Genomic DNA, 27,153 nt, shown 5'->3' on the forward strand with positions numbered 1-27,153 from the left:
ACACATACAGAATTATGTAGTAAACAAAAAATGTGTGAAATAACTCATAAAAACACATTTTTGATTCTTCAAAATAACCACCCTTTGCTTTGTTTACTTCTTGATCTGTAAAAAGTAGTGAAATAGTAAAAATAAAGAAAAAACATTAAATGAGAAGGTTCAGACTTTTGACTGGTAGTGTATACTGAGGTTTCAGACTCTTTCGAAGATATTTGAGGGTGCATGCCTGACTGGGTAAACTCCAAGGTGTTTTTTATACTTGTAGAAGGCATTCGACTGTGTCCCTCTGAGTACTCTGCGGGAGGTGCTTCGGGAGTATGGGGTGTCTGGCCCATTGCTATGAGCCATTCAGTCCTTATAGAACCGTTGCAAGAGTTTGGTCTGCATATCCAGTAATAAGTTGGACTCATTCCTGGTGGGTGTTGGACTCTGCCAGGGCTGCCCTTTGTTGCCGATTCTGTTCATGATATTTATGTACAGAATTTTGCTTCATCAGGTGACGGCCTCCGGCTCACACTGGAGCTGTTCACAGCTGAGTGTGAAGCTGAGTGAATGAGAATCAGCATCTCCAAATCTGAGGTCATGGTTCTCAGCCAGAAAAGGGCGCCCACTTTAGATCAAGGATGAGTTCCTGCCTCAAGTGAAGTTTAAGAATCATGTGGTCTTGTTCATGAGTGAGGAGAATGGGAGAGCGATGGATGGATTATTGCTGCACCGGTCTGTCGTGGTGAAGAGAGAACCTTAGTGTAAAAGCAAATATTTCAATTTACCGGTCGATCTACGTCCCAACCCTCACCTATGGTCACGAGCTTGGATAGTTACTGAAAGAACAAGATCGCAAATAAGCAACAAAAATGAGCTTGACTGGCTGGCCCTTAGAGATAGGGTGAGGAGTTCAGCCATGCGGGAGAGGCTCAGATTAGAGCAGCTGCTCCTCCACATCGAAAGGAGTCAGTTGAGGTGGTTCGTGCATTTGACAAGGATGCCTCCTGGTTGTCTTTTTAATGCGGCGTCCCAAATATGTCCCACTGGGAGGATGCCCCAGGAAAGAGCAACGACACAAATTATATCGCTCAGTTGGCCTTTAGACGCCTTGGTGTTCCCCTGGACAAGCTGGAGGACATGAGCTGCTGCCCCCACAACCCCCTGCCCTCGATAAGCAGAAAAAAAAATGTATGGCAGGATGAATTGATGAATGTCATGGTTGATTCATTTCTGACTTCTCAGACAACTCCAGTGTGCAATGTTAAATTTGGATATAAAACCAAGAATTCCGTTTCTTATCTGCCTGATTAAAATGATGTAAAATTATAATTATCCATTTTAAATTTGTACTCAGGCTACAATCATAAATAAGCCAACAATGCATGCTGATGTATGAATTTTGTTATGTACTGAATTTAAAAAAACATCTTGTAATTAAACAGCTACCAGTATTTTAATGGCATATTTGTTTGTCTGCAATAACAGGATGCAGATTAGAAGCAATCCCCTTCAAAGGAAAGTAACAATAAAAGAATTAACAAGGGGTTTATGTAAAAATATGACAGGCTGGATGTGAGATATTTTTCCCTTGCTTGTCTTTGTTTAGTTCTCTCTGATCTTTCCCCATGAATAAAACACACCAGTTTGAATTTTCAAAAGTTTATTAGTCAAAAATACAGGCACAATTTTCATTAATGTTCCAATTAATTTAATAAACAAAAGCAAAACAAAAAATGACACATCAGCTCCATCACAATTCAGAAATAAAGTTTGTTTTTTGGGTTTTTTGGCCAGTGATTGGCTGTACCGCACAAACTTATAAGACATTAAATATATACCCTAGGAGAAGTAATAATTATTGGGGACTGCGGAAGGATGAATCTCATCCATCAGTGACTGAAGTGACGGTTTTGAAGATTCCACTTGCTTTTGCCGTCAGTGTTTTGAAACCAGACACGACAGCCATGGTGAGCCTGACAGAAAAACCATTTGTTAATTAACCATAAACTGGATAATCCAGCTTTCTAACATTTGATCAACATTTTGAACAATACACAAGATACAAGTTAAAATAACCATCTATTTAGGTGAGTGATGGCTTGGGCATGCTCTTTGTGTGTTTCATAAACATTCTGGGTTTGTTCAGCCTTGTTCAGTCAGACCATAAAGCACAGATCAGCCGTCTGTGCCAGCCCACATAATTTGAGTTTGCTCCATTTAATCCTGTGAAGTTTAGGTCTTTATGACCTTCATATCGCCATGCGTGTCACACATAAGTACACCTCTGGTTTCTAATGATTCTAGTTTAAGTATTCAGACCACTTGAGAGCATCTGTCATATTAACAGCATTACTTTTTTGCCTGCTGGGAATAACTATGAAGAACCCATGTGAACTGTTCAAAGTAGCTCTCACTTGGTTCAAATGACTTGTCAGATATCCCTTTTCTGTGAGAACACTCAAAACCAGAAGCCAAAGGCACTGTTTAACAGATAAAGCTGAATACCATTGTGATACATGTTATCTGTGATTAGAATTCAAGGTTTTGTCACCGGTTTCACGGTATACCCCTCAGGTGACATCATAATTGTTGTTGTCCCTGTCAGTCCTTAAGACAGTTACTCTAGTGACCAAGAAAATGAATAAAATGTGAAGAAATTTTGCCATCAAGACATTTTAATGATGAACTAATTTATACTAATTTATAATTACAATGCAGAGTTTATTTTATTCTAATCTAGAATCATTTCCTAACCCTCCTAACCTTTAATACCCTTAGCATCTAAATCTAACAGTCGGTGAAGGAAAGAAAAAAAAAGTATTATCTAAAAAGTAAATCAACACAATCATGAGACAATGGTCTGACACAGGACTGTATGCAGACATACTTTGAGATTTTTCAATGACTGTGGTCATCTTAAAAAAAAATACTAACTTGGAGAAGAAATACAGAAGCAAGCAGCAGGCATTTTTTTGAAGTCCAAGAACATTATCTTGAGCCATCCACCCACCCGTCACCCTCCCTTTGGAGGATCTTAAGACCTGTTGATGTGTCATAATTTTCTGCTATAATCATGTAAAACTTTCTCAGAGTTCAGAAATATAAATATGGTGCTGAAAATGTACAGAAATGTTTTGGAACAACCGATTCTCCTTGAGAGGACAGGCTCAGGAAATCAAACGCATTTATTGAGGCACTGAATTTCTTATTCTTTAGTCTGTGAATGCAGCTTGTTAAAAATCCTTGCACTTAAATGCTGACCTCAGTTACAGAACAATTGACATGGAAATACATTATTTAAGGACACTTAAACCCTTACCCTGATTATAAAGACTGAATATTTTCATTTTCCTCAAGTCAGATAAAAAAATGTTCCAACGGCTTTGCAAAGGTAATTAACTGCGAACATTTCCAGCAAATTTCAATCATCGCTAGCAACGAGGTCTCTTTGACAGATCACCTTCAGTGTCTCTGTGTGCAGCTGCCACTCATCAACTCAAGTTTGTCTTTCAGCAAAAAAGAAAATACAGTCTGCCAAAAAAGCAATGTGTTGGCCCATCTGTAATTACAGTGATGGGATCTGGAATCATGCCTGCTGCCACTGATACACATACTCGTGCCAAATTTGTGAAAAATGTGTGTTTCTGCAGTTAGAAAGTGATAAAAATGCTAAATTGCATTAACAGTTTGCAGCAAGAACTAAATTGCTCAAATTTCCCAAAATGCCACAATTTCTGAAGGAAATGTTTTACTTTTCACAGTTGAAAACTATGCCTTAACATATCATACTTTCCCTCATTTATTAAAAAATGGTTTAATATCCCAAAATGCTGAGAATTCATCAAAGACACTTTTCACAAATGCCCACTCTTACCAAGCTGTCACGATCTGGAGGTTTGACTGGAAAGTTCCATCAGGCACCTGAGTTCCTTGGTCTCCACCTCTGGCCTTCCTTCCTTCCTTCCTTCCTTGGTCTCCACCCCTGGGCGGAGCCATCATCCTTCCTGCAAACACTCTAAAACGTACGAGCCATCTCTGTTTTGGTTATCTGCGTTTGAGTCCAGTTTAGCTATCGGCCTGTGGCCATTGTGACACAAGCTGCTTTACTTTGCCCAAATTGTGTTAATTTTCCAATGCCCTAGCTTTACAGACATATTAGGAAATGTTCTTTCTTCCTTCAATTTATACATCTGTCCTTAGTTTACCATTGTCCATGTGTTTGTTCTTGAAGCTGTAATTTATCCATAATGTTCCCCTTTTTCATAATGTCCATGAGTAACTTTCCAAATGATTTTAACCCTGTAAGACCCAACCCATCAATTAATAGCCAAAGATTTCAGATTTTTTTGGGGAGCTGAGATGCTTATTAACCCTAAAACAAAATTCACAACTTTTTGAGATATATCATGCTGTATATGATATAGTTGATATATTGGGTGTTTTGGGCCATTTTTGTTAAAGTTCATTTTAGACCAAAAAAAGAGTTTTGTCCATAACATTTTGAAATTATGGCAAGTATTGATGTTGATGAGATTGAGGTCTCAGAAACTCATGTATCAAATATGATACAAAGGGCATCATAGGGTTAACTTTCCACATTTTCCCTTTTTTCTTTTAAATTGCCAAACGTCTATACCAAAATGTCAAAATTTTACAACTAAAGTTTTCATTTTTCTATAATATGATTCTTCCCAAATCTGTTCGGTCAGAGTTGTCCTTTCTAAAGATGTCTAATTTTTGTCCAACTCAAAAAATCACAATATTCCTTACAGAGATAGAGGAATACACATAAAACCCCAAATAATTGGTCTCACTTTGGCTGAACAGTTTGCATGACTGAACGATGACACTGTTAGCTGAGCGCAAACAGAGAAACGACATCTGTTGGCTGACTGACACATCGGCGAGTACAAACGCAGAGGGAGTAAAGTAAACAGAAAGAGTGGCAACAAAACAGCTGGAGACACTAAAATCAATAAGACAATGAATGGAAATAAGGGGGTGAAGCTCATTCCCTGTGAATGATACACCTGGTTAAGATGCTCAGCTTGCTGCCATTGCAAACAGAAAACATGTCACTGCGTCTGTTTATCTGCTCGCCTCAGCTCACCCAGGGGGACGTCTGATTGCTGATGCAATCTTTGCATCTCTTCTCTCAGTGGGAAACCTCTAATTACTCTGTTAAACTGTGAGGAAAGCCTCTCCTCACTGGTTGAGTCTTGCACTTACTGTAATGTGTGCATTTTTTAAAAATTGTGTTGAACATTGTAAGATCGTAGTTGTGACATTTAAATTTGAATGGAAAGCCACTCTGTTTATTGATTGCTGTAAAACATGTTAACAGCTATAACAGCTCCAGCTCTTCTGGGAAGGCTTTCCATAAGGTTTAGGAGTGTCTTTATGGGAATTTTTGACCATTTTTCCAGAAGGTATTTGTGAGCTTGGACTGGACGAGAAGGACTGGCTTGCAGTCTACGCTCTACTTCATGCCAAAAGTGGTCTATCTGGCTGAGGTCAGAACTCTGTGCAGCATTATTCATTCCTTCAGAGAACATATCTCCGCTGCTCTAGGGACACCACTGCATTCAAGACTTTAAATTGCACTGATTGGCCATGGGAACCCATTCCACTAAGCTGTCTGCACACTGTTCTAGGGCTCATCTGAAGGCCACATGAAGTTTCAAGATCTGTAGCTATTTACTCTGCAGAAACCTGCTGATCTCTGCCTACCATGTGCCTCGTCTGCTGACCTTGGTCTCTGTAGACCATTAGGAACAGCTGTATGGGGCATGTGTTTTTAACAAATTTTGCATCAATTTGTTAATATCAGGGTTATTACTTAAAATGTTGTGGACAAAATGAAGGTTAATGACACTAAAAAACAGCTGTGCTTAAATAATTAATGTCACCTATTCTTATAGATCACATACGTCCATTATGCTGAAATGCCTCTCTGACTGGAAATATTTCAAAATTAAAGCCTGGATTGTGTTTATAGATTACAAATTTGAGAAGTGAACATTTACTGAATACATGTTAATTTCTACTGACATCTCCATTGCAATCTCTTTTTTTTAAATTAATTTTATGAATGCAGTGTACCTCATTAGGACAGAAACTTGACTCATAATGTCACTACTTATATTTCATGTGTAAATATGGATCATTTTGCTGACAAGCTTCCATGTGACTAAGTATTCATAGCTTGTTTCTACAAAAGAAAAACAAGCATTTTCTGTTTGGAGCCTTTAGTAGTCCTCTGTTGACTCCCTCTGCTGGAATGAGTTATAAATACCCATAATTCATACTGGCTAAAGAGAAATTGACTTCTGTTAATGACACATCAACATGTAGATCAGCTTTTCGCTGCTCCTGACTTTTAGCTGTCCTTCCACCATGGCACAGATTCAGTAGAAATCCACAATAACCTGTCCCCTACAGCATTTCAGGACTTTGCATTATTTTTGCCATCAGCTGTCATCTGTCTGTTTCCTGCTATCCATCAGCACACTGGAACACGTGACTCTTGTCTCCCACGGCTACACACGCATCGATTCTGCTGCAGACAAATGTGTGATTTTTGCGCTCTGACCTTCACATCTCTGCAGCCTCATTTCACTTGCACCATAATGACCATGGAAAAAATATCACACCCAAAGACACATTTGACAAAGTACTACTAAAATGTTATGTCCTAAGATCTTGCTATATGAAAAGCCCAAAGTGATTAGACTCTGTTTGCTCTGTTGGGTGGGGGGTGTTTGTTTTATATTTGTCAGTGTTTTCTTACACTTGCTGTACTTTCACTTTCACCCACGGATTAAAATCAAAGGTTTAGGAAAGATTTAAATCCACACATTTAAACGAGTAACTCTCTGAGTGACTCACTGTCTGAGGTGTCATAACCAAGCATGGTAGAGAATGAAATATTAACACTTAAATACATCAATAGCTATTAGATTGATTACCATTAATTAAAAATTCCTGTGCGTTTGAGAGGCTTCACTGGGCAACCGATGTAGATTCACAAAGTTTAGCTTTTTTGTATGCTTGTAACTTTGAAACAGTTAAAAAAAAAAGATATCACAAAGACTTATGTAAATTAAGTAATAAGTGGTAAAAACTCCATTACACTTCTGCTTAATTACCACAAGGACAGGCATTGGGACAACTTAATTAAAACTCTTAAATCAACAAAAGAAATTACTTTAGTGTCAGATGGAGATTAAGATGCAGATTAATGAGTCTCAGAGGACTTTCAGGAATGAGCCGACCTTGAGATTCAAACTCAATTTTTTTTTTTTTACATTTTTTCTTCTTAGCTTTGAAAATGTTTGGTAGGTTTGTTTTTGTACTTTGATAGTTTTGCAATAGAAGTCAACACAAAGTGAGACAAATGACTCAACATGGACAAAAACAATGGGAGCTACACTGAAAAAAATATGTTGTTGGATTTACTTAATTCAATGGTGGACATTTGTTGCACACAGATGTTTTGCTTTGGCAGCAACTTAAACAATTGAGTTAAATTAACACAATTTATTCATGTTCAATAAACCTGTGCAATTTGTGTTGATAAAATGTGACTTAAACATGTTTTGATGAAGTAATTTGAGCTCTTGAAATATTTTAATCCTTCACAATTTTCTCACTTTATCCCAACACCATTCAATAACTTTTACCCAATACTACTTGGTCACTTAAATACTACATGTTATCTTCAAATTACATTTTGCTATTATATTCTAGTATCAAATACACAATTTTCAAATGGAGGCCTTATAACAGATTATATTGTCCTCTTCCAAGATGGTTGCTGGCATCCACCAGTAACCTTTCAAAACAAAATGTCTAATTTCACTGCATTGTAGGTAAAGAATTAAACTGACATTACTCCACTACTGAATCTATATAAACCAACAATTAAATAATGTCAGTTCTTCCGTGTTCTCTGGAATCAATCACAGCAAAGAAATTAGACTCTTTCTTTTGAAAAATGTTGGGAAAGAACAAATCAAAACATTCTATTTAAGGCCTCTGACGTCAAGATTCAGTTAAACAACAATTATAACTAAACAATTTGAGGTAATGTTAGTTTCCATTAACATTAAATTAGGTTACTGAATTGGCAAACACCTTCCTATCAACATTACCCATTTTACCCCAATAACTAAAGAAATTAGCACTTGCAGGTCAAAACCTTTATTCAAGAGATGCAAAAATAACATTGATACAGTGACTGTCAAAAATTACAGCACTGATCATACTGTGACATCTTGGTTCAAAACAGCACACTTAGAAATATTCAACGTTCCTTACTTCAACTGAATGAAACTGAAAATACCATTTCACACGGCCCATATGGGATATTTAGACTGCATAACTGTTCATGCTACATCTCTTCACTAGTAAAAGAAAGAAAAAATACAAAGAGAAATTTAAAAATGCTGCCAAACAGAGAACTTGTACAGAGTAAAAGGAAAAACAAACAACAACAACAACAAAAAAACGGCTCGTCCTCATGGCAGTTGCAGTGTATATAAAAATGAACCCTGCGATCTGTTCCTGGAATTGAGCTTCAAAAATGCAGCAGAACAAGTGTGAGATTTAAATGTCTTCTCACCTAGAGCTGGTCACCTCACATGCATAACAGTGAGCTTTCATTGCAGGAGCAGTTTTGTCTTAGTTGTGAACTTTTCTTGAGAGCTGAGTTGCTTCCAACTCCATTACCACCCTTTGAATCACCTCAAAAGTGTAGCAGAGTTGTGATGGGTAACTCATATTGAAGGAATAAAAAAGGTCCAAACAGCATGGCTACTGCAAAGGTCACGTTATCCAGATCTTGAAGAACTACTATACCCTCGATGATGATGCCAACATCAGAAAAGTCATTGCCTGGTGCATCCTCTGGAGACAGATGTTCATTGTGGTTTTCTCAATCTGTGCAGTGGCCTCAGTCAAGTCCTGGTTAAACACAAAACATTTTTTTAAGATTCCCTTTTAAACTCATCTCTTTTGAATCTACCAGTTCTAATGTTAGAGTAATTTAAACCAATGCAAGCAACATAGTAAATAGCTATAGCCAAAGAGTGGCCTGCCATGCTGCCATTCATGGTCTAACAGAGTTTCTAAGAGAGGGTGAAAAACATAATAATTTCAAATGCTTTACATTAGTTTTTGTTAGAAAGACACCGGCCCATCAGAAATCCAGGTTTTGTCACTCAGAAGATGCTAGAATTTAGACTTTCAGCCCCACAATTTGGTTAGCTGTTGGTCTTTTTTTTTTTTTTTCAAACAAAAGCTAATGTAAATATTGGTGGGATTTTCCTTTGTTCACTAGAATGACAAATTTAAAGTTTTTTCACACTGATGTGACCCCTAATATAGGGGGGTGGGGCCTCAAGGGCCGGCGGCCGAGTTCACTACCAGGCCTCATGTGAACTTCAAATTATTAAAGAGGACTACTGGTCCTAACCAGTCCAATGAGGATCAAGTGGATAACTAAATGCATTTTTAAATGTTGCAAAGCCACAATCTACTCATAAAACACTCACCATGAACTCCTGCACCAAGATGTTGCAATTGTCTTTCACACAGATGCGGAGCACTTTGATGAGGGACTCCCTTCGAGCATTAATGTCATCCTAAAGTATTATAACAAAGAAAACAGAGATTTGTGAACTTTTCAGTAGCACAGAAGAAAATGATCCCAGACAAAAACTTAAACCAGTCAACATGCAACACCAGCATCTACAAAGAAATATCAAAAGTTCCTGTTTGACATCAACTTTATGGATATATAGTTTCCAGAACATTTATTTTTTTTAAAAGATCAATTTTTCTCAGTGGGCCAGTAAATGCATGACGAAAATTATGGCATCCTTTCGGTGGAATCAGTACTCACAGGTAATAGTTGACTGTTTCAATGGATGCAGCATAAAAATCTTTTACTGACCTAATGCAATACATATACACTTTGTAGTTAAAGAATTTTAAAGTTCTTACTGTCATTATGGCAGCTACATCCTTTAGCTTTGTGCCCTGTTCCCCCGATCACTTTGCAAACACTTTCAGCAGACTGTCAGAGAGAAACTCAGCTCCGTCAGAAACCTGTAAAGGCATGGTTGGGATGCACTGGAATGCTGCATTTCATCTGAAATGACATAAAATTATTTTGAAATAACAGCAGGCACTGTGCTTGGTTAATAATCAGTAATGTTTTGTTGAATAAAAACTGTGCTTCCAGATCTTATGGGATTAAAAAAATCCAAAGATGTTTATTTCTGATTTGCAACCCAAGAACCCACAAGTTACAACCTCATTTTAGTTCAAGTGTGCATTAATGTGAGTCCAGTAATCACCTTTCTGACAATACATACAGGTATAAGTTAAACCTATGGCAGATTTTGGATTTCTCAGTTGTATTAATAGGGTGAGTATGCATGCACCTAATAATTATAAAAAACCTATTATAATTAAGTTACAGAAACCTTAAGCGAAAATAGAATATACTTTCTTACCATAACACCTTGAACCCACAATCCATCAGCTGACTCCTGGTGAAATGCAGAATAGATGTGGTCTCTCAATGTGCATCAACAAAAACAAAAACAAAAACAAAAGGACAGCAGGTGAGGGCAGGAGGGGTAGGGATGTAAGCTAGCATAATACCGCTGATGATATTAGCTAAAGCTGTTCAATGTCCAAAATCTCACTAACACCACGGTGCAGTAAATACACAATGTAACTGAAGAGTCAGTTGACAAATCTATTCACACAGAAAACCAAATTATGTTATGAGTGCCTCGCAATTAGGTTTAATGTGATATTACGGCTCTTGTGCCAAAGACAAATTCAAATGAAAAAGCGCCAATTCTTTGACAACAGATAAAACAGCAAATAAGCTAACGGCTCTTTTTTAGCATGTTACATGGCGACACTCTAGACGTTTAACTACATTTGGCTGAAATATGGTAAATATTAAATAATTCAAAAAATCAAGACATACCAAAAACGTAGAGTTGGCTGCTCGACTTGACTGAGATGGATGCATTTTTTAAACCACGATCCAAAGCCCGCGAGATGAAATCACGCGTGGTTTCACGAGATTTAACGTTGCTATCTTATTGACTTACTTCACCTGAACATGATATGAACAATTTAATACACCCTTTCTGCATATCATGTCGTTTTTACACTATATAGTTACATTTATCTTTAAAACATGAGGCAATTGTGTTAAATACATGCAAGATGCTTACATAAATCCAAGAGATGGCCAGTCCCTTTTTTTCAGTGTACTCTCAGAGTAGCAGAAAATATTTCAATTGAATTTGGAGCTTATAATTAATATGCATGATATCTTTTCCCAGTAGGCACAAAACACACATTTGCTGAGCTACCACACTAGTATTTAATGTTATATGTGAGAGTTGCTTTTCTATCTGGAATACTTTTTTTTTTTTTTACATATGACACATGGCTGTGTCTCAGTTTAGATGGCAGAGATGTTTAATTTCTCCTTTGTCGTCATCATCATCATCATCATCATCATCATCATCATCATCATCATCATCATCAGCAAGGATGGCAATCAGCAATGGCCATAACACTACAGCTGTTTTCTCTTGCTTTATGTCTTCCATATATCTTCAGGAGGATAACAAATCTTATTTTTTAAACAGCAGCTTTCATATTTAATATATATTCAGATCAAAATGACTCTCAAGTGGCTCTCCTTAAAAGTTAACATAACATTCTCAAATAAAGTTTCACACACTGCGTATCTTTTTCATCTTATTACTGTTATTCGTGATTAGTGCTTTTGAAGACAGAACTCGTCAGTTCTGACCCCAATCGTTCATTTATCCAAGAAGAAAGAATGCTGACAGCTGTACTCTCTATCTATTAATCCATTTAAACATTATATTCAAGTTCACCGAATCACATAGTCTTGTACAATGATTAACTGCTTTTGTGTAGATTCAGTTTTCCCAGTAACTGTTTAACCTGCAGCAGGCCATTTTAAACAGTTTTTATCTCATTACTGTTTTAATCATAAAAATGTGTGTTTTCCATTGGTATCTACTGACAATGAGTGAGTGTGCCTGATCTCGCCTGAAAGGAAGTAGGAGGTTGAGACGGGCATTTCATCGTAGCTGTCAACATTTTCAACCAATTTAGCAAAGTGCAGAAAATTATGCAAATCACACAAGCAATGATCACACTGATCGGTCAAATGACTGGTTGTCGCCTGTAATTACGTTGATTCATTTCCTGAGAGAGAAACCAATTGAATGCAAATCCCTCCATCTTCTCACTCTGTATTTCTCAAAGTGTCGTTGGCAGCTATACACACTATGAGTTGTTGCCGGAAGGTTGCTGGTTATAATCCTTGATCGAGCTGAAAATAGACATGACATCCAGCTTTTATTTTAAGGCAGACAGCAATCATTTTGGCTCATTTATTTCCATGAACAATCCGCACTTTGATTTCTAAGAAGTTGTTGACATTCGACACTTCAGTATCAACTTCCAAATGCAGAGTGATTGTGAGTACCAGACTGTGAAGGACCATGGCAGACCCGATGGCATGAACATGCTTTGCAGCATACTTTATTAGCACACACACGGTTGCTGTAACAGTACTCTCAATGGCTGCAGCTCTCCCGCTGCCAGGAATATATATCACCAACAACAACAACAAACACAGAACTCGGTACAATATTTAAGTCAGCGGGGCATGATTGCAGATGCCGAGCAGGTGCGTCCGCCTTCCCTGCACGGCATCTGCAGGCCACGCCCCGCCACACAGACATGCTGCTTTTCATATTCGAGAAACTGCTCATGTAAAGGGATTTTCCCCACACAACTCTTTCTATGTTTTACAGAAAATTATTACAAAAAGAAAGATTAAATTATGAATAAAATATAAACATCCAATGAGCAGCAGTTCTCCAGGTGAAAACGCCTGGCTGTTTTCAGAGGTCAGGGGAAACTGGTCATACTCCTTTGAGCTGAAAGGAAGGCAGAAGAAACTCAAATAACTACTAATTACAATTAAGATCCGAAGGAGAACATCTCTGAAATGAACACATGGACCCATCGTGCTCTCTGGAAGCCTGTTTCCGCCACAAAAAAAAAAAAAAAAAACCCCTCAAAATTTCGAGAAAAGTAACTCTAAATTTTGAGTTAGTGCTGCCAAACAGTAATCTACGTGAATGATGTCATTTCCTTGTTACCAGGAAGCTGAAGCCCTTAGCTACAAATGCTACAGCTAAGCTACCAGTATTACAGCTACCAACTACCAGTCATGAATGCGCAAATTGCTTCACAAATGATGACATCCTTGTGTTATTAGCTGAATCACATGGTGTTACTATCAGCAAAAGTACTCTTAAAAGCACCAATTTGTGGCGATCTGGTTTTGAGTGCACATATCCTGCGCCATATAATGTTGTGGAGAATACCTTCTTTGAACACTTGGCCCACTTGGTACTAAGGTACACCTGGTACAATGTTCAGATGCCAAAGCTTTCATCACTGACCATGTATACCCTTTCATCCCTTCATAACAAAACTTTACCCATCTTTTTATGGGTATTTGCTGAAAATATTGGACCAAAGTTTTTGAGGAATGTTTCCAGGACCATGGTGTATCTATCCCATGAAGGCAGTTCTGAATGCAAAGGGAGGTCCAACCTGCTACTAGCAAAGTGTACTAAATAAAGTGTGGCCGAGTATATTTCCCAAACCATGTCCAAGCCTTTCAGACACGTCTTGGATATTCTTCTACTAGCAATTTATTAAAGAGTTTAGGTACTGACAAATGAAGTTAGTTAACATCATTTTTCAGATGTCTGTACAAATGATTAATTTCGATGCAGGATACATTTGATTAAAAGTACCTTCTACTTTGCACGTCATGTGAGATACATTCATATCACAAACCCCTGCTTCCCCTGAAACTATTTTTTGAAAATCCCTGGAGGTCATTTGACAATTGTTCCTTGCCACAAGTTTGTATTATGAAAAATAGTTGCAGCACGGGAAATAGTTTTAGTTATTTTATGATTAACTGAAAGGATTTTTTTTTCCTTCAGATGATGAAAGAAGTTTCTGGGGACTGTAGAAATGCCATTAAAACAACCTTGTTAGTTTTTTAAAACCGCATTAAATTTAAACTTACATCAACTCTCTGACACCCATGAACAATAAAGGGCTCAATTTTGGATTAAATGGGGATTGAATTTGCATTTGAGAAAAATCTGTGAAATACTGTAGTTGTCTGTAGCCTCTTAGGATTATTTCTGATTCAAGTATATCAAGCGGGAGGGGGGGGGGGGGGGGGGGGGGGGATTGACTTCCACTTATAGTGAAATGAAAGTCGCATCAACAGCCATAGATTTAAGGCAGAATGACATTCATTAATTTAAGCTACTTATGACTAATATAGCTTTGGTCCTAATAAAGCCCTGAGCTAGTCCAGAAAAACTTTAATATCACACCAGAAACCAGTAGATTATGATTGAGCTCCTATAATGAGGCTCCAATACAGCAATGTCACAATCACAAGTTTAACAATCCTGATTTTGGCAAATACACTGAATCTTTAATTTTGCTTAATTGTCAGTTAGTCCACCAGTCATACTTAGATCAGGATGAACGTGATAGCATAATAGCTGATTAGCAAATTTCCACAACCCTGCGAGTCTAAATCATGCAACCCTAACACTAAGTTTTAGAAGAATCAAAACTTGCAAAAATTGCATATTCTGATGGTTGGGGTAATCACCAACCATCACTCCACCAGGCTGAAGTTAAGTAAACGATCATGTAGTTTACTAGACATTTCACTAGACAGTTCAGCCTTCTTTAAAGAAACTAGCTGGATGTGAATATGACAGAGCTCTGTCGTTCTGACCCAAAGAAACATGCCATGCTGTAACTACATTTCCCTTTTCATTTCCTATCTTTTCTGATGTGTTTTGTTCTTCATCACAGAAATTAACTCATGGAAAATGAAGAAACAGCGATAAAAATCTGAATCATCGGTCGGATTCCTGCGTTTTTTCAACAAATTACTCAGATTATTCAGCTAATTATTTTTATTACTATTTTTAAAATACTGAGGAAAAATAAATTTCTGACTCACATTTTCACCTTTCTGTGTTATACCAGCTGAAAATGAAGCATGTACATTTCATTTTTGTTTTTATTTTGAGGCACAGAAGAGTATCTGTCTGCCACAGATGCTCTTTCTTGGAAAGCTGAGCATTGCACTGGGCCTTGCTTGTATGTTGTTGCCTCATGTGTTTGAGTCACAGAGGAAACAAAGTAGAAAAGTCCATCGTCCTCAGTTAAAACGACTGGAACTGGAGGTGTTTTGTTTGTCGCTCTAACAAAAGGAGACAGTGTCCCGGTGTTGTTGGTTTAAGGCTTCTTCTCTCTCTCTGAGCTCTGCCAAGTCCTGCACTATCCCGAGCCTCAGTCCCCTGCTGTTCCGCTGATTGCTTAATTAGAGGATTTTGTTGGCCGTCACTTCGTTTTGGGACGTTTCCCCAGCTAGGCACAGACAACATTTGGCACTGGCGCTGCTTGGATTCGTTTTTAACCTCCTTCACTGTGAGTGCCGTCAACACAATGATCCATTCTCGTCTCTGAGGCTTTCACAGGTACATTTAGGCTTCACTTTTACCCCTTCACAGTTTTCTTTCTGTTAAATGAAGTTTAACAATTTAAATTGGACTTTTTAAACATATATCTTGTTTTAATAAATGTTTTCAGAAACTAGTCACTAGTTTAACTTTATGATAAAGGCCGGGTTGTGTAAGCTTTGTAAAACATTGAGAACAAATCAGCTATAGACAAATTTGATGAAGATCCAGCTGAAAACAGGATGCTGGCACGGGACTCATAGTGACAGTTCAGTGGTGGGTGTTTTGGATTAGAACAACAACAACAACAAAAAGGCTCACTGTTCACTGTGGAGCAGCCCACTGTGAAGGCTTTGTTCATCAGCTTGAGCTGCCAGGAACTCGGTTTTAAAAATAAACCACAAACGCAGGGATGTAACCTCAGCAAATGCTTCTACACATGCTACATTTATCACTTGTGTCACTTGCGGATTGTTAGAAAAATCATGTAGAAGAAATGAGGTCCGGAGGGATGTCGGTGATGGCAAATGGTGGGAGGGTCCATTTTTTTTGCACCCACATGAAAATAGCTGCCCATTGGATTAATTGCTTTGAATTGAGACACATTTATGTTTACCTTTGGGTACAAATTCACAAAGTGGTGACGTCTCCAAAATCAACTTAAAGATATCATTCCTTATCAATGATCCTAGATGAACCAGTGAATTTTCAACTACTTCCCCTTACTATCTCACTGAATTTGTTCCAGCCACAGCAGTCTGGTTTTAGCTCAGGCTCATCTGTAAATGCAGTCAGGATATGCTATGCTTGTTTTTATAATTTGAGTGTTAAAACCCTGAACATAAGTAAATATGAGTCATATTGCACATATACCTGACAGTCATGCCTTACTATAAATCTAAAAGCAGATTTCTCACGTAGAAAAACTTAATGAAAAATAAGACGACATCAGTTTATGTGAAACACTGGTGAAAATTTCAGTTTGTCCTCATTACATTGTCTACTCTGAGTATATTATAGCCTATGCTTTTGTGTCAGACTCTTCAATGATGTCTTGAAAATTTAAACTACATTCATAGCGTCTATTCTTTTTGTTTCCCTGCTTCCCGCACAATTTCACAGTGAGCTTTATCCAGCAGCTTTATATCAAAACATGACATTTAGTTTGAAACAGCATGCTGTGATATTTGGTGGCATTTTGGATAATACAACATTTGTAAAACACTTTTCTTTTAATGCCACTGAAACAAATGGAATGTTGTCTTCAAAATAAAAAAACAAAACAAAAAACAGCCTACTTTGGATCCCTAGGTCTTGGGAATAATTTATCAAAGTAAGGCCATCTGACCCCTAAAAAGGTCACAAAGCTCTGGCCTTTTGATGACTGAATCACTGTTTTGGTATCATCTATATATTTTTTCTCTATCACAGTTTAAGATTTTATATTAAAACAACAGCTTCACAAAACGACCTTTCCTTCCTCATCTAAGATTCATATTTAATGTCTGGCTCAAAAATTTAAACTCAATTGAAGCTTCTTGTACAGAATTGGCATATTACTGTTTTTTTTTCTTCCAACTGGCTGTCCTTGACTATGAAAATGTTCTGCCTCTTTAACACGTCTTCAGTGTTCTGTATACCACGGTTCTTAATGCGTCATAAATATTTCAGATTTTCTACTCATCGTTTTTTTTTGTTATGAAAAAGTTAGAAGGACTTTCTTACAGTCAAGAAGAAACAAAAATCCAGTCTCATTCATTTATAAATGTATGCTGTTGAAATTTCCACACTACCTCAGATAGCTCTTTTCATTTGCTTTAACAACTACAATTCAAAATCTAATAAATCCTCCACCTTAGATATTGTCAGAGCACCTTTAACAAAGCTGGTTTGTGAAATTTCAGGCCTTCAGTCTATCTTCAGTGCTTCAGTTGGCACTTATTAATAAGCTCTACTAGTGACTCTGACCATACTGTAATTAAAATTTTAAAAGGCATTCGCTGTGCCATCCGTAAATACAGTGATAAAAGCCATGCAACGAACATGATCCAGGAACACCCCCATCTTGGGATAAAGCTCTTTTAAATCAACAAAGCAAAGTGGAAAACTGTTCCTCGATCAGATGAGCTGAAATATGAATTGTAATCTTGGTAAATATAGATGCCATGTCCTGTGGACTAAAGAGGGACCATCTCGTTATGTCATCTTGTTACCAACAATTAATTTAATTTCATTATAATTATAGTGAGCATCTCTAAAGGTACGGGGGTGCTATGGAGCTGGCAGCTTTCATATTTGTAGAGGCATATTTGCAGTCTAGACCTTTCACCATTTGGAAATCTGGAACATCGCGACATGAAAAATACATGAAGAAAGACCAAGGACTGATATGCAGGAATGGGAGAATATTTTTTCACTGATCCCAGTAGGTCACATGAAAGGGTGAGTCAAGAACTCACAATGGTTTCACCCAAAACCTTCACCCCTTTCCACACCTTGACTCATGTAATGAGGCCCACTATGTAGGACTTAATTATGTAGGACTCTCCACCATTTGGTTTTAGAACTAAAGAAGCTTCTCAAATAAGAGAAGAAACATTTTCAAGTATTTTGAAGGATTCCCATCGCTCTTCTTTCCAAGCTCCTTAGGTTACCTTGACCTGCATCACTGCAGCCCAAACTTTTCTGGAATTGAGGTTGTGGTAAATACTTATTTGACATTCCCACACTAACCTTGGCAAAGCTGATTCCAGATAACATACAATGTGAATATTCAGGTCTCTCATGAAAGGAGATTTTTTAATCTCTGCCTGATTAAATAAAGATGAAATGAAATAACAAGAAGCCCCAAAGGCTCTCTTTCATGAATAACAAAGGTATATAGGTCAAACATTTGGCTTTCTTCTTCTTCATTTCAGCACCATTGTTGGTTTAAAAAAATGTGTAAAAGGAATATCTTAAGAAGAAGAACATAGCAGCATAGCTGAAACAAAAGACTTAAACCACCAAGAATTCATCACTATGCTGTGTATGCTCTACTACAGTAAATCCACAAGCAATTCAGCTCCGCATAAAAGTACACATTTTCATGTGTTTAGGGCCTCAGTCAAACAGGCTTAGAGAGATTTCCACCACTTTACCCCTCCAGAGGAATGGACGCAATCGGCAACCACCACTCTCCCACTCCCCAAAGCCTGAACAATAGATTATAGCAGAAAGCTCCCTCCTACCTCTTCACAGTGATGATAATTATCATCAGTTAGTGTGACTGAGGCAGTTACATATAGTCCTTTCCTCATGAGTAGAAACCCTCCCCCCTCATTGGAACACATATTTATATGTATGAAGTGGTTCCCACAGTGACACATTGAGACAGCTAAACATGAAATGAATATTTATCATATAATAATTTACCAGATTGTTAATTTACTACTGCATAATTGTATCTCTCTGAAAACTTGTCAAGCTATAGTTTACATATATGGCTGTTCACTGTTCACCCACTAGGAAAGGTGGGTTTAGAGTCAAAGGTGAGGCCACACCTACCTTTGGCTAAGCCAGTCTAGTCTCTGTGGCACGTTTGGTTAACAGGGCTCCTGTTAACTGGAGCGTTCGCTGGTTCACGCCTACCTGACAATGTATTTTTCCTTAACCACACCCTTTAAAATATGTACAGATTTTAAGGTACAACTTAAAGTGATTGTAGAACATTGATAGTTCAATAAAGGATGAAGCACTTGCATTACATACCAGTTAAACCTCAGCATAATCACCATTTACCAGTATAACATTTAAAATATTAACATTGCAGACCACTGTTTGGAGGAGAGGAGGGAAGTCACACCCATCCCTTAAGTGAGCCAGCCCAGTCTCTTTGGCTTTTTCCCAGCAGAAGAATGTCCATCACATACAGGTTAAATAATATAGTGTTCTCTGTGGAGTGCAATACCTGGAGCTCTAAATAGGAGATACCAAACAGCCTAAATGTGTTCACATTTTGGACTAAGGAGAGAAATAAGAGAAAGTAAAGGAAGCCATCTACACCAGCCATGAACGGCCATCACTGAACAGAGGTGGTAACTTATGACACCAGCCACCTACAGTACAGTCTTGAGATCCATTCCCAGCAGTTTGAACTCCACGTGCATCTTGTCTCAGGTGATCTCAATAGCTTAGTAAATATCTCACAGAGGTTCTTTTTTCCCCTATTTGACCTCTTCATTAGGAGGCAGGAGAAATATCTTCACAAACCTAAACAAGTCAGACTCTATAGGCTACTGTATGGGGTGAAGATTAAAGATATACCCACCAGTGGGTTGACCAGTGCAGTCTCTGTGGTGCAACTGGTTAGCACATTCAGCTGTTACCAAAAAGGTTGGTGGTTCAAGCTGACCCAGAAACGCCTTTGTTGATGTTGTTAGGCGTTATTTTATTTGCTGGGAGATTTTAAGGTACAACTTTAAATTATTTCTCAGCATTGAACAGATGTGGTGCCTTACAGCAGCAGCTAATCTCCACCTACAATTTTGTCTTGACATTCCATTACAGATACTTCAAACCCCACTGTCAGCACACAGAATATATTTTAATGTATTTGCTACGGATTGAACTCCTACTTACTCTCATATCTCTTTGACAGAATAAAGAGCTGGTCCAGTGTCCCATGCCTAGGATGAACACTGCATTCTTCCTCCATAATCTAAGATTTCACTAATCTGAGATTACACTCTAATTTCTTGTGCGATGTTATTAACTTTCCCAGGGAGGCCGAGAAGTGTGGTCCCCCTGAATTTAACACACTCTCCAGTCCCTCTTTTTTTTTTTAAAACAGGAGCCAGTCAGATCCCAACTTCCATATGTAGTTGTTAACAGAGATGTGCCAACCAGGATAGGGCCTTAGGTCCAACACCCCAGAGGTCTAAGGTGGATGAGAACCACAGGTCACCATCTAAAAATATATATTCCCTCATGTCACTGGGAGTTGCTGAGTGAAACAGAGGTGTGTCATGTTGCATAGAAAACCTTCTTGTAATTGTTGGTTGGTAGTAGATTGTGGTGGACTCATGTAGTGTTCTTGCATAACACTGACTTATTTGCAAACAACCACTCATTAAACTGTAGTAATTACATATCTATTAATATATTGCTAATTTACTACTTTACAATGCAATTTCTCTTGTAAGCTGTCTATAGCTGCTCAGTCTTGACCATTCACCCACTGGGATATGTAGATGGAGAGTGACAGGTGATGCAAAACCAACTGAAAACGCCAGTTTTTGTGGTGCAGTTGGCTGTTAAGTGAAAGGTTGGTGGCTCATGCCCACCAAGAGACACAGATTCCATTTTCCACATTTGTATAATTACTGCCTATCAAATATCATTAGCCTTACAGGCTAGTCTATACAGGAGAATAATGGGCCACATGTGACCCGACCCAGCCGAACCCACTCTCTGTGATGTAATTGGTAGGTGTAATCACCTGTGATTCAGGCCCACCCTGGAAGGAAAACCTCATTTACCTGAAGCCCTGCAGCTCTTCAGCTTCTATAAGTGTAAGATTCCTATGCGGTTAGCTTCCTGTAGAAAAATCAATTCTGAGTAGTCCGAGTACATGTGTTTGGCATGTATAAAATCTCCACCTACAAATGGACTTTTGATGACTATGAGGTAGAACACAACATGAACTCCGGTGCTTTTACTACCCAAGGGCAAATCGGTTTCCAAGATCTAAAGAAAGAGTAAAAGAATTACACTGTCAGAGCCCAAGTATGTCTGAGTATTCTTATTCACAGTTAACCTCCTCCTTTTTTTTAAGTGACTCGTGGTGTAGATGGTAAATAGACTGGTTCAAGTATATGTCACTTTGTTAATTCTACCTAAAAACAAATTTTAACACATTATAAATTATGACTATTCACAAAGTCTTTAGCTTTACTCAATAGTTTGTGGTTTCTTGTCACGGTCCGTGGAGATAGACCATGTGGGAATGTGTGTGTTGGACCCAGACGCGAACACAAGCGAAGATGCAGGAGTGGATTAAACAAAAGCGAGCCTTTTATTATGGCTGATAACAGAACAAACCAGAGCGAGGGCAGTATAAGGGTAATAGTTCAAACAGAAAACCTAAACTGGACATAAACTAAGAAAAAGCTATGGCTGGAGATACGGAACACAGGGGGTGGTAACACAGACGACGCGACACAGACTACGTGAAACACAGAGACTAAATACACAAGAGGGATGATCAGGGGAAGTGGCCACACATGGGAACACAGCTGACACAGATAAACATAACAAGACATGGCAGGAGTAAACAACACTGACGGGAGACTGTCAAAGTAAAACAGGAAGTACACAGGTGCAAACAGGAGAGAGAGAGCACGGGCATAGTGGGCTGGGGAAACATGGAATGAAACAAGGAGGGGAGATGAGGGCTCACAGATACATAGAGGGGCACACAGGGGATAAAAGTCACAAGGGGAAGTCAAATAAGGAACACCACAACAGGACAACTTAGGAAACATGGCCTAAATAAGGAACGAAATACAAAAATACAAGAAACTAAGAATACTGGGCCCACATGGCCCAGGACCATGACAGTTTCTTTTTCCAATAAGTCATCTGTCATGTTAAACAGACAGGGTGTTTAACATGACATTTATTGTATCGGATGCACTAATTAACTTTTAGGGAGGAGGATACTTGAAAGAAAAAAGTTTGCATTTTCTTCTCATTTTTATACCAAATTGCTTTGTTTTCACAAATTAAAATTCCTTGCATTGGTGCTGTGTCAGACCAAAAAGAAAAGAAAAAAAGCATAAACCTTCTGTTTACCATCTAAAATTACAGTAAAACAGTCATGAACACAAACTCCTCCACACCTCTTGATAAATAGCTTCAGCCTGTTAAACCTATGCGTCATGTCAGAAATCCAAAATAAAGCTCAAGCTGAGAGCTCCAAATGCTTTGACACACCACTTGACACCTTTTGAATTAGCCTGCAGACATTTACAGCAAAGCAACACTCACACTGAGCTCACACAAGGAATCGAAAAGTTTAGAAATTAAAGTCCTGCACTAAGTTTAGGAGGTGCAGAATAATAACTAGAATAATTAGATTATAAAAAGTCAAAACACAAATTCTTGGCTTTTTAACAGACGGCTCCAAAACACATGCAAACTCCAAAACACAACGGAAGTGCTTCAGGACGCTAGGGGAAGAGTTGAGCTTTTGTTACCTAGTAACTACACAAGCCAGGAAGTACCAATGACCAGATTTGGGCTGTATCCCAATTCTGCAGCCTTAAAGGCTGCATTTTAAGGCCGATTACGTCACAGCAACACAACGAAGGCTGTCCCAATCCAAAGGCTGCTCGAAATGCGGCCCTCAAATGCGTCCTTCATTTCCCTGAATTTTAAGGATGGGCCGGTATAGCCTTCATGGCCCAACATATCCCAGACTTTATAGCGCGGCGGTGGGTGTGGATAATTTTGCTGAAAAAAACGGTGGAAGCAGAGCGGACGAAGAGTAAACTTTTAAAAGTAAGTACTGAAAATTATGTCACTTATTTATGCGTAAATGTTTTTATAATGAAGAACATTAAAACATTACTGTAGGCCACATGTCGGGAAAGTTATGTGCCATTAGCGATGTTTGTACTAACTTGGTTTTAAAGCCTTTACTTCAAAATATACGCCGTTCAATAGTTGGCCTTAATCTTACAGAGAATCTGATGATTTTATAGATAATTAAAGTCAGTCACATATCCACAAACACAACAAGCTGAAAGTCAGTGATGCTGCTCGGTTTGCAGTCCTGAATATCACGGCACAAGCAGGATCCACTGCACTGTTAATGTTAGCTATGTTATATTGCTGCCTCTGTTCGGTGGTGTCGAGCCAAACCGACTTTAACGTGTCTTTGAATGAGCTGACGGTTCACTCATTAAGCTGAAAGAAAGATGCTTTAATCACAGGAGTCACACATGTGTCCACTGTACCATCTGGGAACTCTTCTTGTTTCGTAATAACACAAACACTAAATCCTCCTTCTCTGGTGCTGTTTTGTAGCAGTGTGTACACCTGAGACTGTCACCTGTCTGTCTGTCCTGCACTCTTTCTCTGTTTCTTTCTCTCTGATTGTGTAATAAAAGTATGAACATGTATTTATAAGTTACACTTGTGTTTGAATCCTGCAGCTTATCACACATTTGATTTCCATGTGTGACAACTGCAAGTGTCCAGAGTGAGGACAGACTGAGGGACCCACTGCTGCACATCATCTGTGAGGCTTTGCACCCCTGATGATCCACCAGGACAAACTCAACAGTGTGTGAGGAAGAGGAGGAGGAAGAGCCAGCAGCAGCTGACAGATGGAGAGAATAGACAGACTGTTCCCTGTTTGTGAAGGACTGCTAGGAAAGTTTAGAATAACTAATTGTCTGTCCTGAATCAGTCTTATTAGGTAATGTTCAAATAATGTTATCATCCCAGTGTTTTCAGTGTGGGAGAAAGTACTCAGGGCCTTCAAGTTACACACTATGAAAGGCAGCAACAAGTTTAATGTTCAGAAAAATAAAGTATGTATCAGCAGCAGAATGGACCTAAAAACAAATGTTTGTTCCAGTTCTATGAAGCTTTGAGTATTTTGGATTAGTAGTACTGCTGTGTTTGTTGCATCATATTGCTGTAATTGTTTATATGCTTTATATATTCTGAGGTAAGTTGATCTATAGTGTTACATCATATTCTATAAGGATGTTATGTGTTTGTATACTTTCTGCCCAGTTTGACCCATTTAGCAGAAGTCAGCCTGTTTAAGGCTCTGATATCTATTCTGTATGACTTAAAGCAGTTATGACATGGTATGATTTTCTCACCCAATAAAGGAATATTTCATTTATCAGTCTACTCTTCATTCTATCAGACACAGTTATCACAGCTCGTATATTTTCTTTTTATAAATATATGTAAGCAATGGGCCAAATTTAGTAATGCCAACATACTGAAGGAACAACATTTGTCTCTTATATATGATACACCTATATATGCACTGTCAAAGATACTTTTCTTTGAGTGAAGATTTGAGGTGATAAGACATATAAATAACTGCAACTTGAATCTGTACTGAAGCTCAGTATTTGACACAGAGTTCAAGTTCACTGCCGTAATAGCTAATAATGATTAATATAATAAATATAATATTGGCCATATTATATTTACATTACCAAAGTGATATGACTTTAGTCTCATGAACAACATTAGCTAATTGTTATTTACTAACTAATCTTAAATGACTGTTCAGTCCAGAAATGAAGCTCAAAAATCATGTTTTACAGTCCTGTGGTCTCAGCCTCAGATACTTATCAAATCACACAAAGCTCATGTAGAAACAAATGAACAAAATATGTTCTCCTTCATTTCTGTCAAACAAAGCTGTATGACACGTTTCCAGCAGTTAGTATCATGGTTGTTAGGACACCTGGGCAGCGCGAAGGAGACTAGACCGTCCCATACAGCCCATGTGTTTGCAACAAACTTGCCATTTATTTTGCAAATCGAGCTCAACACTGCCCCTAGCGTCCTGGAGCACTTCCGTAGTGTTTTGGAGTTTGCATGTGTTTTGGATCTTATACATGTTTTGGATTTTGTACGTGTTTTGGATTTTGTACGTGTTTTGGATGTTGCATGTGTTTTGGAATTTGCATGGGTTTTGGAGTTTGTACATGCTTTGTCTCTAGGGGCCACCGTATCATAAGGTGTATTAGACCATATTAATTACAAGGTTTTCGCAACATTTTTCAGGTTGAAAGTCAAATAATATAAACTTTTCTGTTAATTAAATTGTATTAAAATATATTAAAATATTTCATAGTTTTCACAGTTCGATAAAGGCCAGTGGAACTCTGAGCCACTGGCTGTTAGGTTGGACACTCAATTATTATTATTATTATTATTATTATTAACAATTAACATAAAATCTTGTTTTCAGCAGCACACAAATGTTGCATCAAAGCACAGGGCAAACTTCTGATATCCTCACTTTTTTTAAAATTGTGCAACATACTCCAAAAATGTAGCTACACCCCTCTTATGTATATGATCTGTTTGCGTACCACAAACACATTTTTCTCTCTAGCTTGCCAACTGCTGCTTCCAAATAGAGCACATTTCATTCATAATGTTGTAAATCCAAGCCCATTATGTATTCATGATTTGAATCCTGGGTTGTGCGAAATCCCAGAAATAAACCTTAGACAAAGTGAATCTGTGAACTAAGGTGTAGGTCTATTAGGTTATGTTGTGGTGATCCTCGAGTTGGGGGATGGGTGTTCATACTGGAGTGCAAAATTATAAGCAATGGAAGATGGACAAGAAAAGTTTGAAGCCATCAGGTGCTCAGTTTAGAAAAAAGAGAAAAGAAGAGGAGGAGACACGAGCAAAAGATACAGGTAAGCAGATGTATCATTGGAGAATGGCAGGTCATGTATCCTGAAACAATCAGAATCAGAATACTTTATTAATAAAGAGGGAGTGTTCGCCCAGGGCATCAAACAGGCTAGGACCACCCCTGCCATGAGCTGCCACCTCGCAATAAGACCAGGCGTATTATGAGGTTCCATTATATTTTAGGGTTTAATTAATTTAACTTTTCTTCTATTGATCTTAATTATTCTAACAATTAACACATCTATTCATGAATATCAGATTTTACATCATTGTTATTTTAATATTTTTTGCTATCATATTTTTTTAATGCTTATTGCTTAATTATTTGGCGTACTAGGTACGCCTGTTCAACCTGTTTTTTGATGCACTCACTAAAATTGGAAAATTGGCTGGTCTGATGAGTCTCGGATTCTCCTGCAAGATTTGGATGACACGATCAGAATTTGGCATAAACAACATGAAAGCATGGGTCAATAGTGTAGTGGGAAGACTACGCATCTAGGGAGCAGGAGTTGGGAGTAGACCCCCCACTCCCCAGGCTAAAACCACACCGTGGAATCAAGCCTGTCAAGCTCGAACACAAGCATTTCACTACATATTGTACTCTGTATGATTGTGTATATGACAAATAAAGGTTGTTTGTTTGGATGAGAAGCCTGCAACTTCCTCTGCAGTGCTTTAATGGCTCCATGCTTAAGCTGTGAACTGGTGCCACAAGCTGTTTATCTTGATGCTCGCAACTCCCGTTAAATACCGTTTTCCAGTTCTCTGGATATTAGGCTCACATTTGCCCTGCGTTTGAATTTGACTTTGTTGATATCTTGCTGGTTGTGCCTCTCTTTTTAATACAGTAGGTTTCTTGTCACTCTTGCTTATGTTTTGGATAAATGTGTCAAACTTTCTTTTTCTACGGTCTGCGGTTTTTCATAGTTAACGTCCATTCAAGCAAAGCCAGTCTTGTTTTCATTTTGTTATTTCATGAAAAGACATGAACAGCAAAGTGATTTGTCTTGGAGTCAAATTTTTTTCTCCCTCCTGAATTGTAAGCCTTTTCTTTTTTTTC

At 38.1% G+C, this 27,153-nt stretch overlaps 1 long non-coding RNA gene across 1 annotated transcript; it reads right to left on the reverse strand.

The window, feature by feature from the left end:
- Positions 1-7,918: 7,918 nt before the first annotated feature.
- Positions 7,919-11,261, reverse strand: LOC146713451 (uncharacterized). The gene is made up of 4 exons (XR_014917907.1): positions 10,506-11,261; positions 9,991-10,138; positions 9,540-9,629; positions 7,919-8,949 (listed from the first exon to the last, which is right to left on the reverse strand). It is a non-coding gene; the product is annotated as an uncharacterized LOC146713451 (long non-coding RNA).
- Positions 11,262-27,153: the final 15,892 nt, after the last annotated feature.

This window comes from Copadichromis virginalis, linkage group LG3 (assembly GCF_057382275.1).
Source record: "Copadichromis virginalis isolate Kocher_CV1m ecotype Utaka linkage group LG3, C_Virginalis_male_GT1.1, whole genome shotgun sequence".
Lineage (NCBI taxonomy): Eukaryota > Metazoa > Chordata > Actinopteri > Cichliformes > Cichlidae > Copadichromis > Copadichromis virginalis.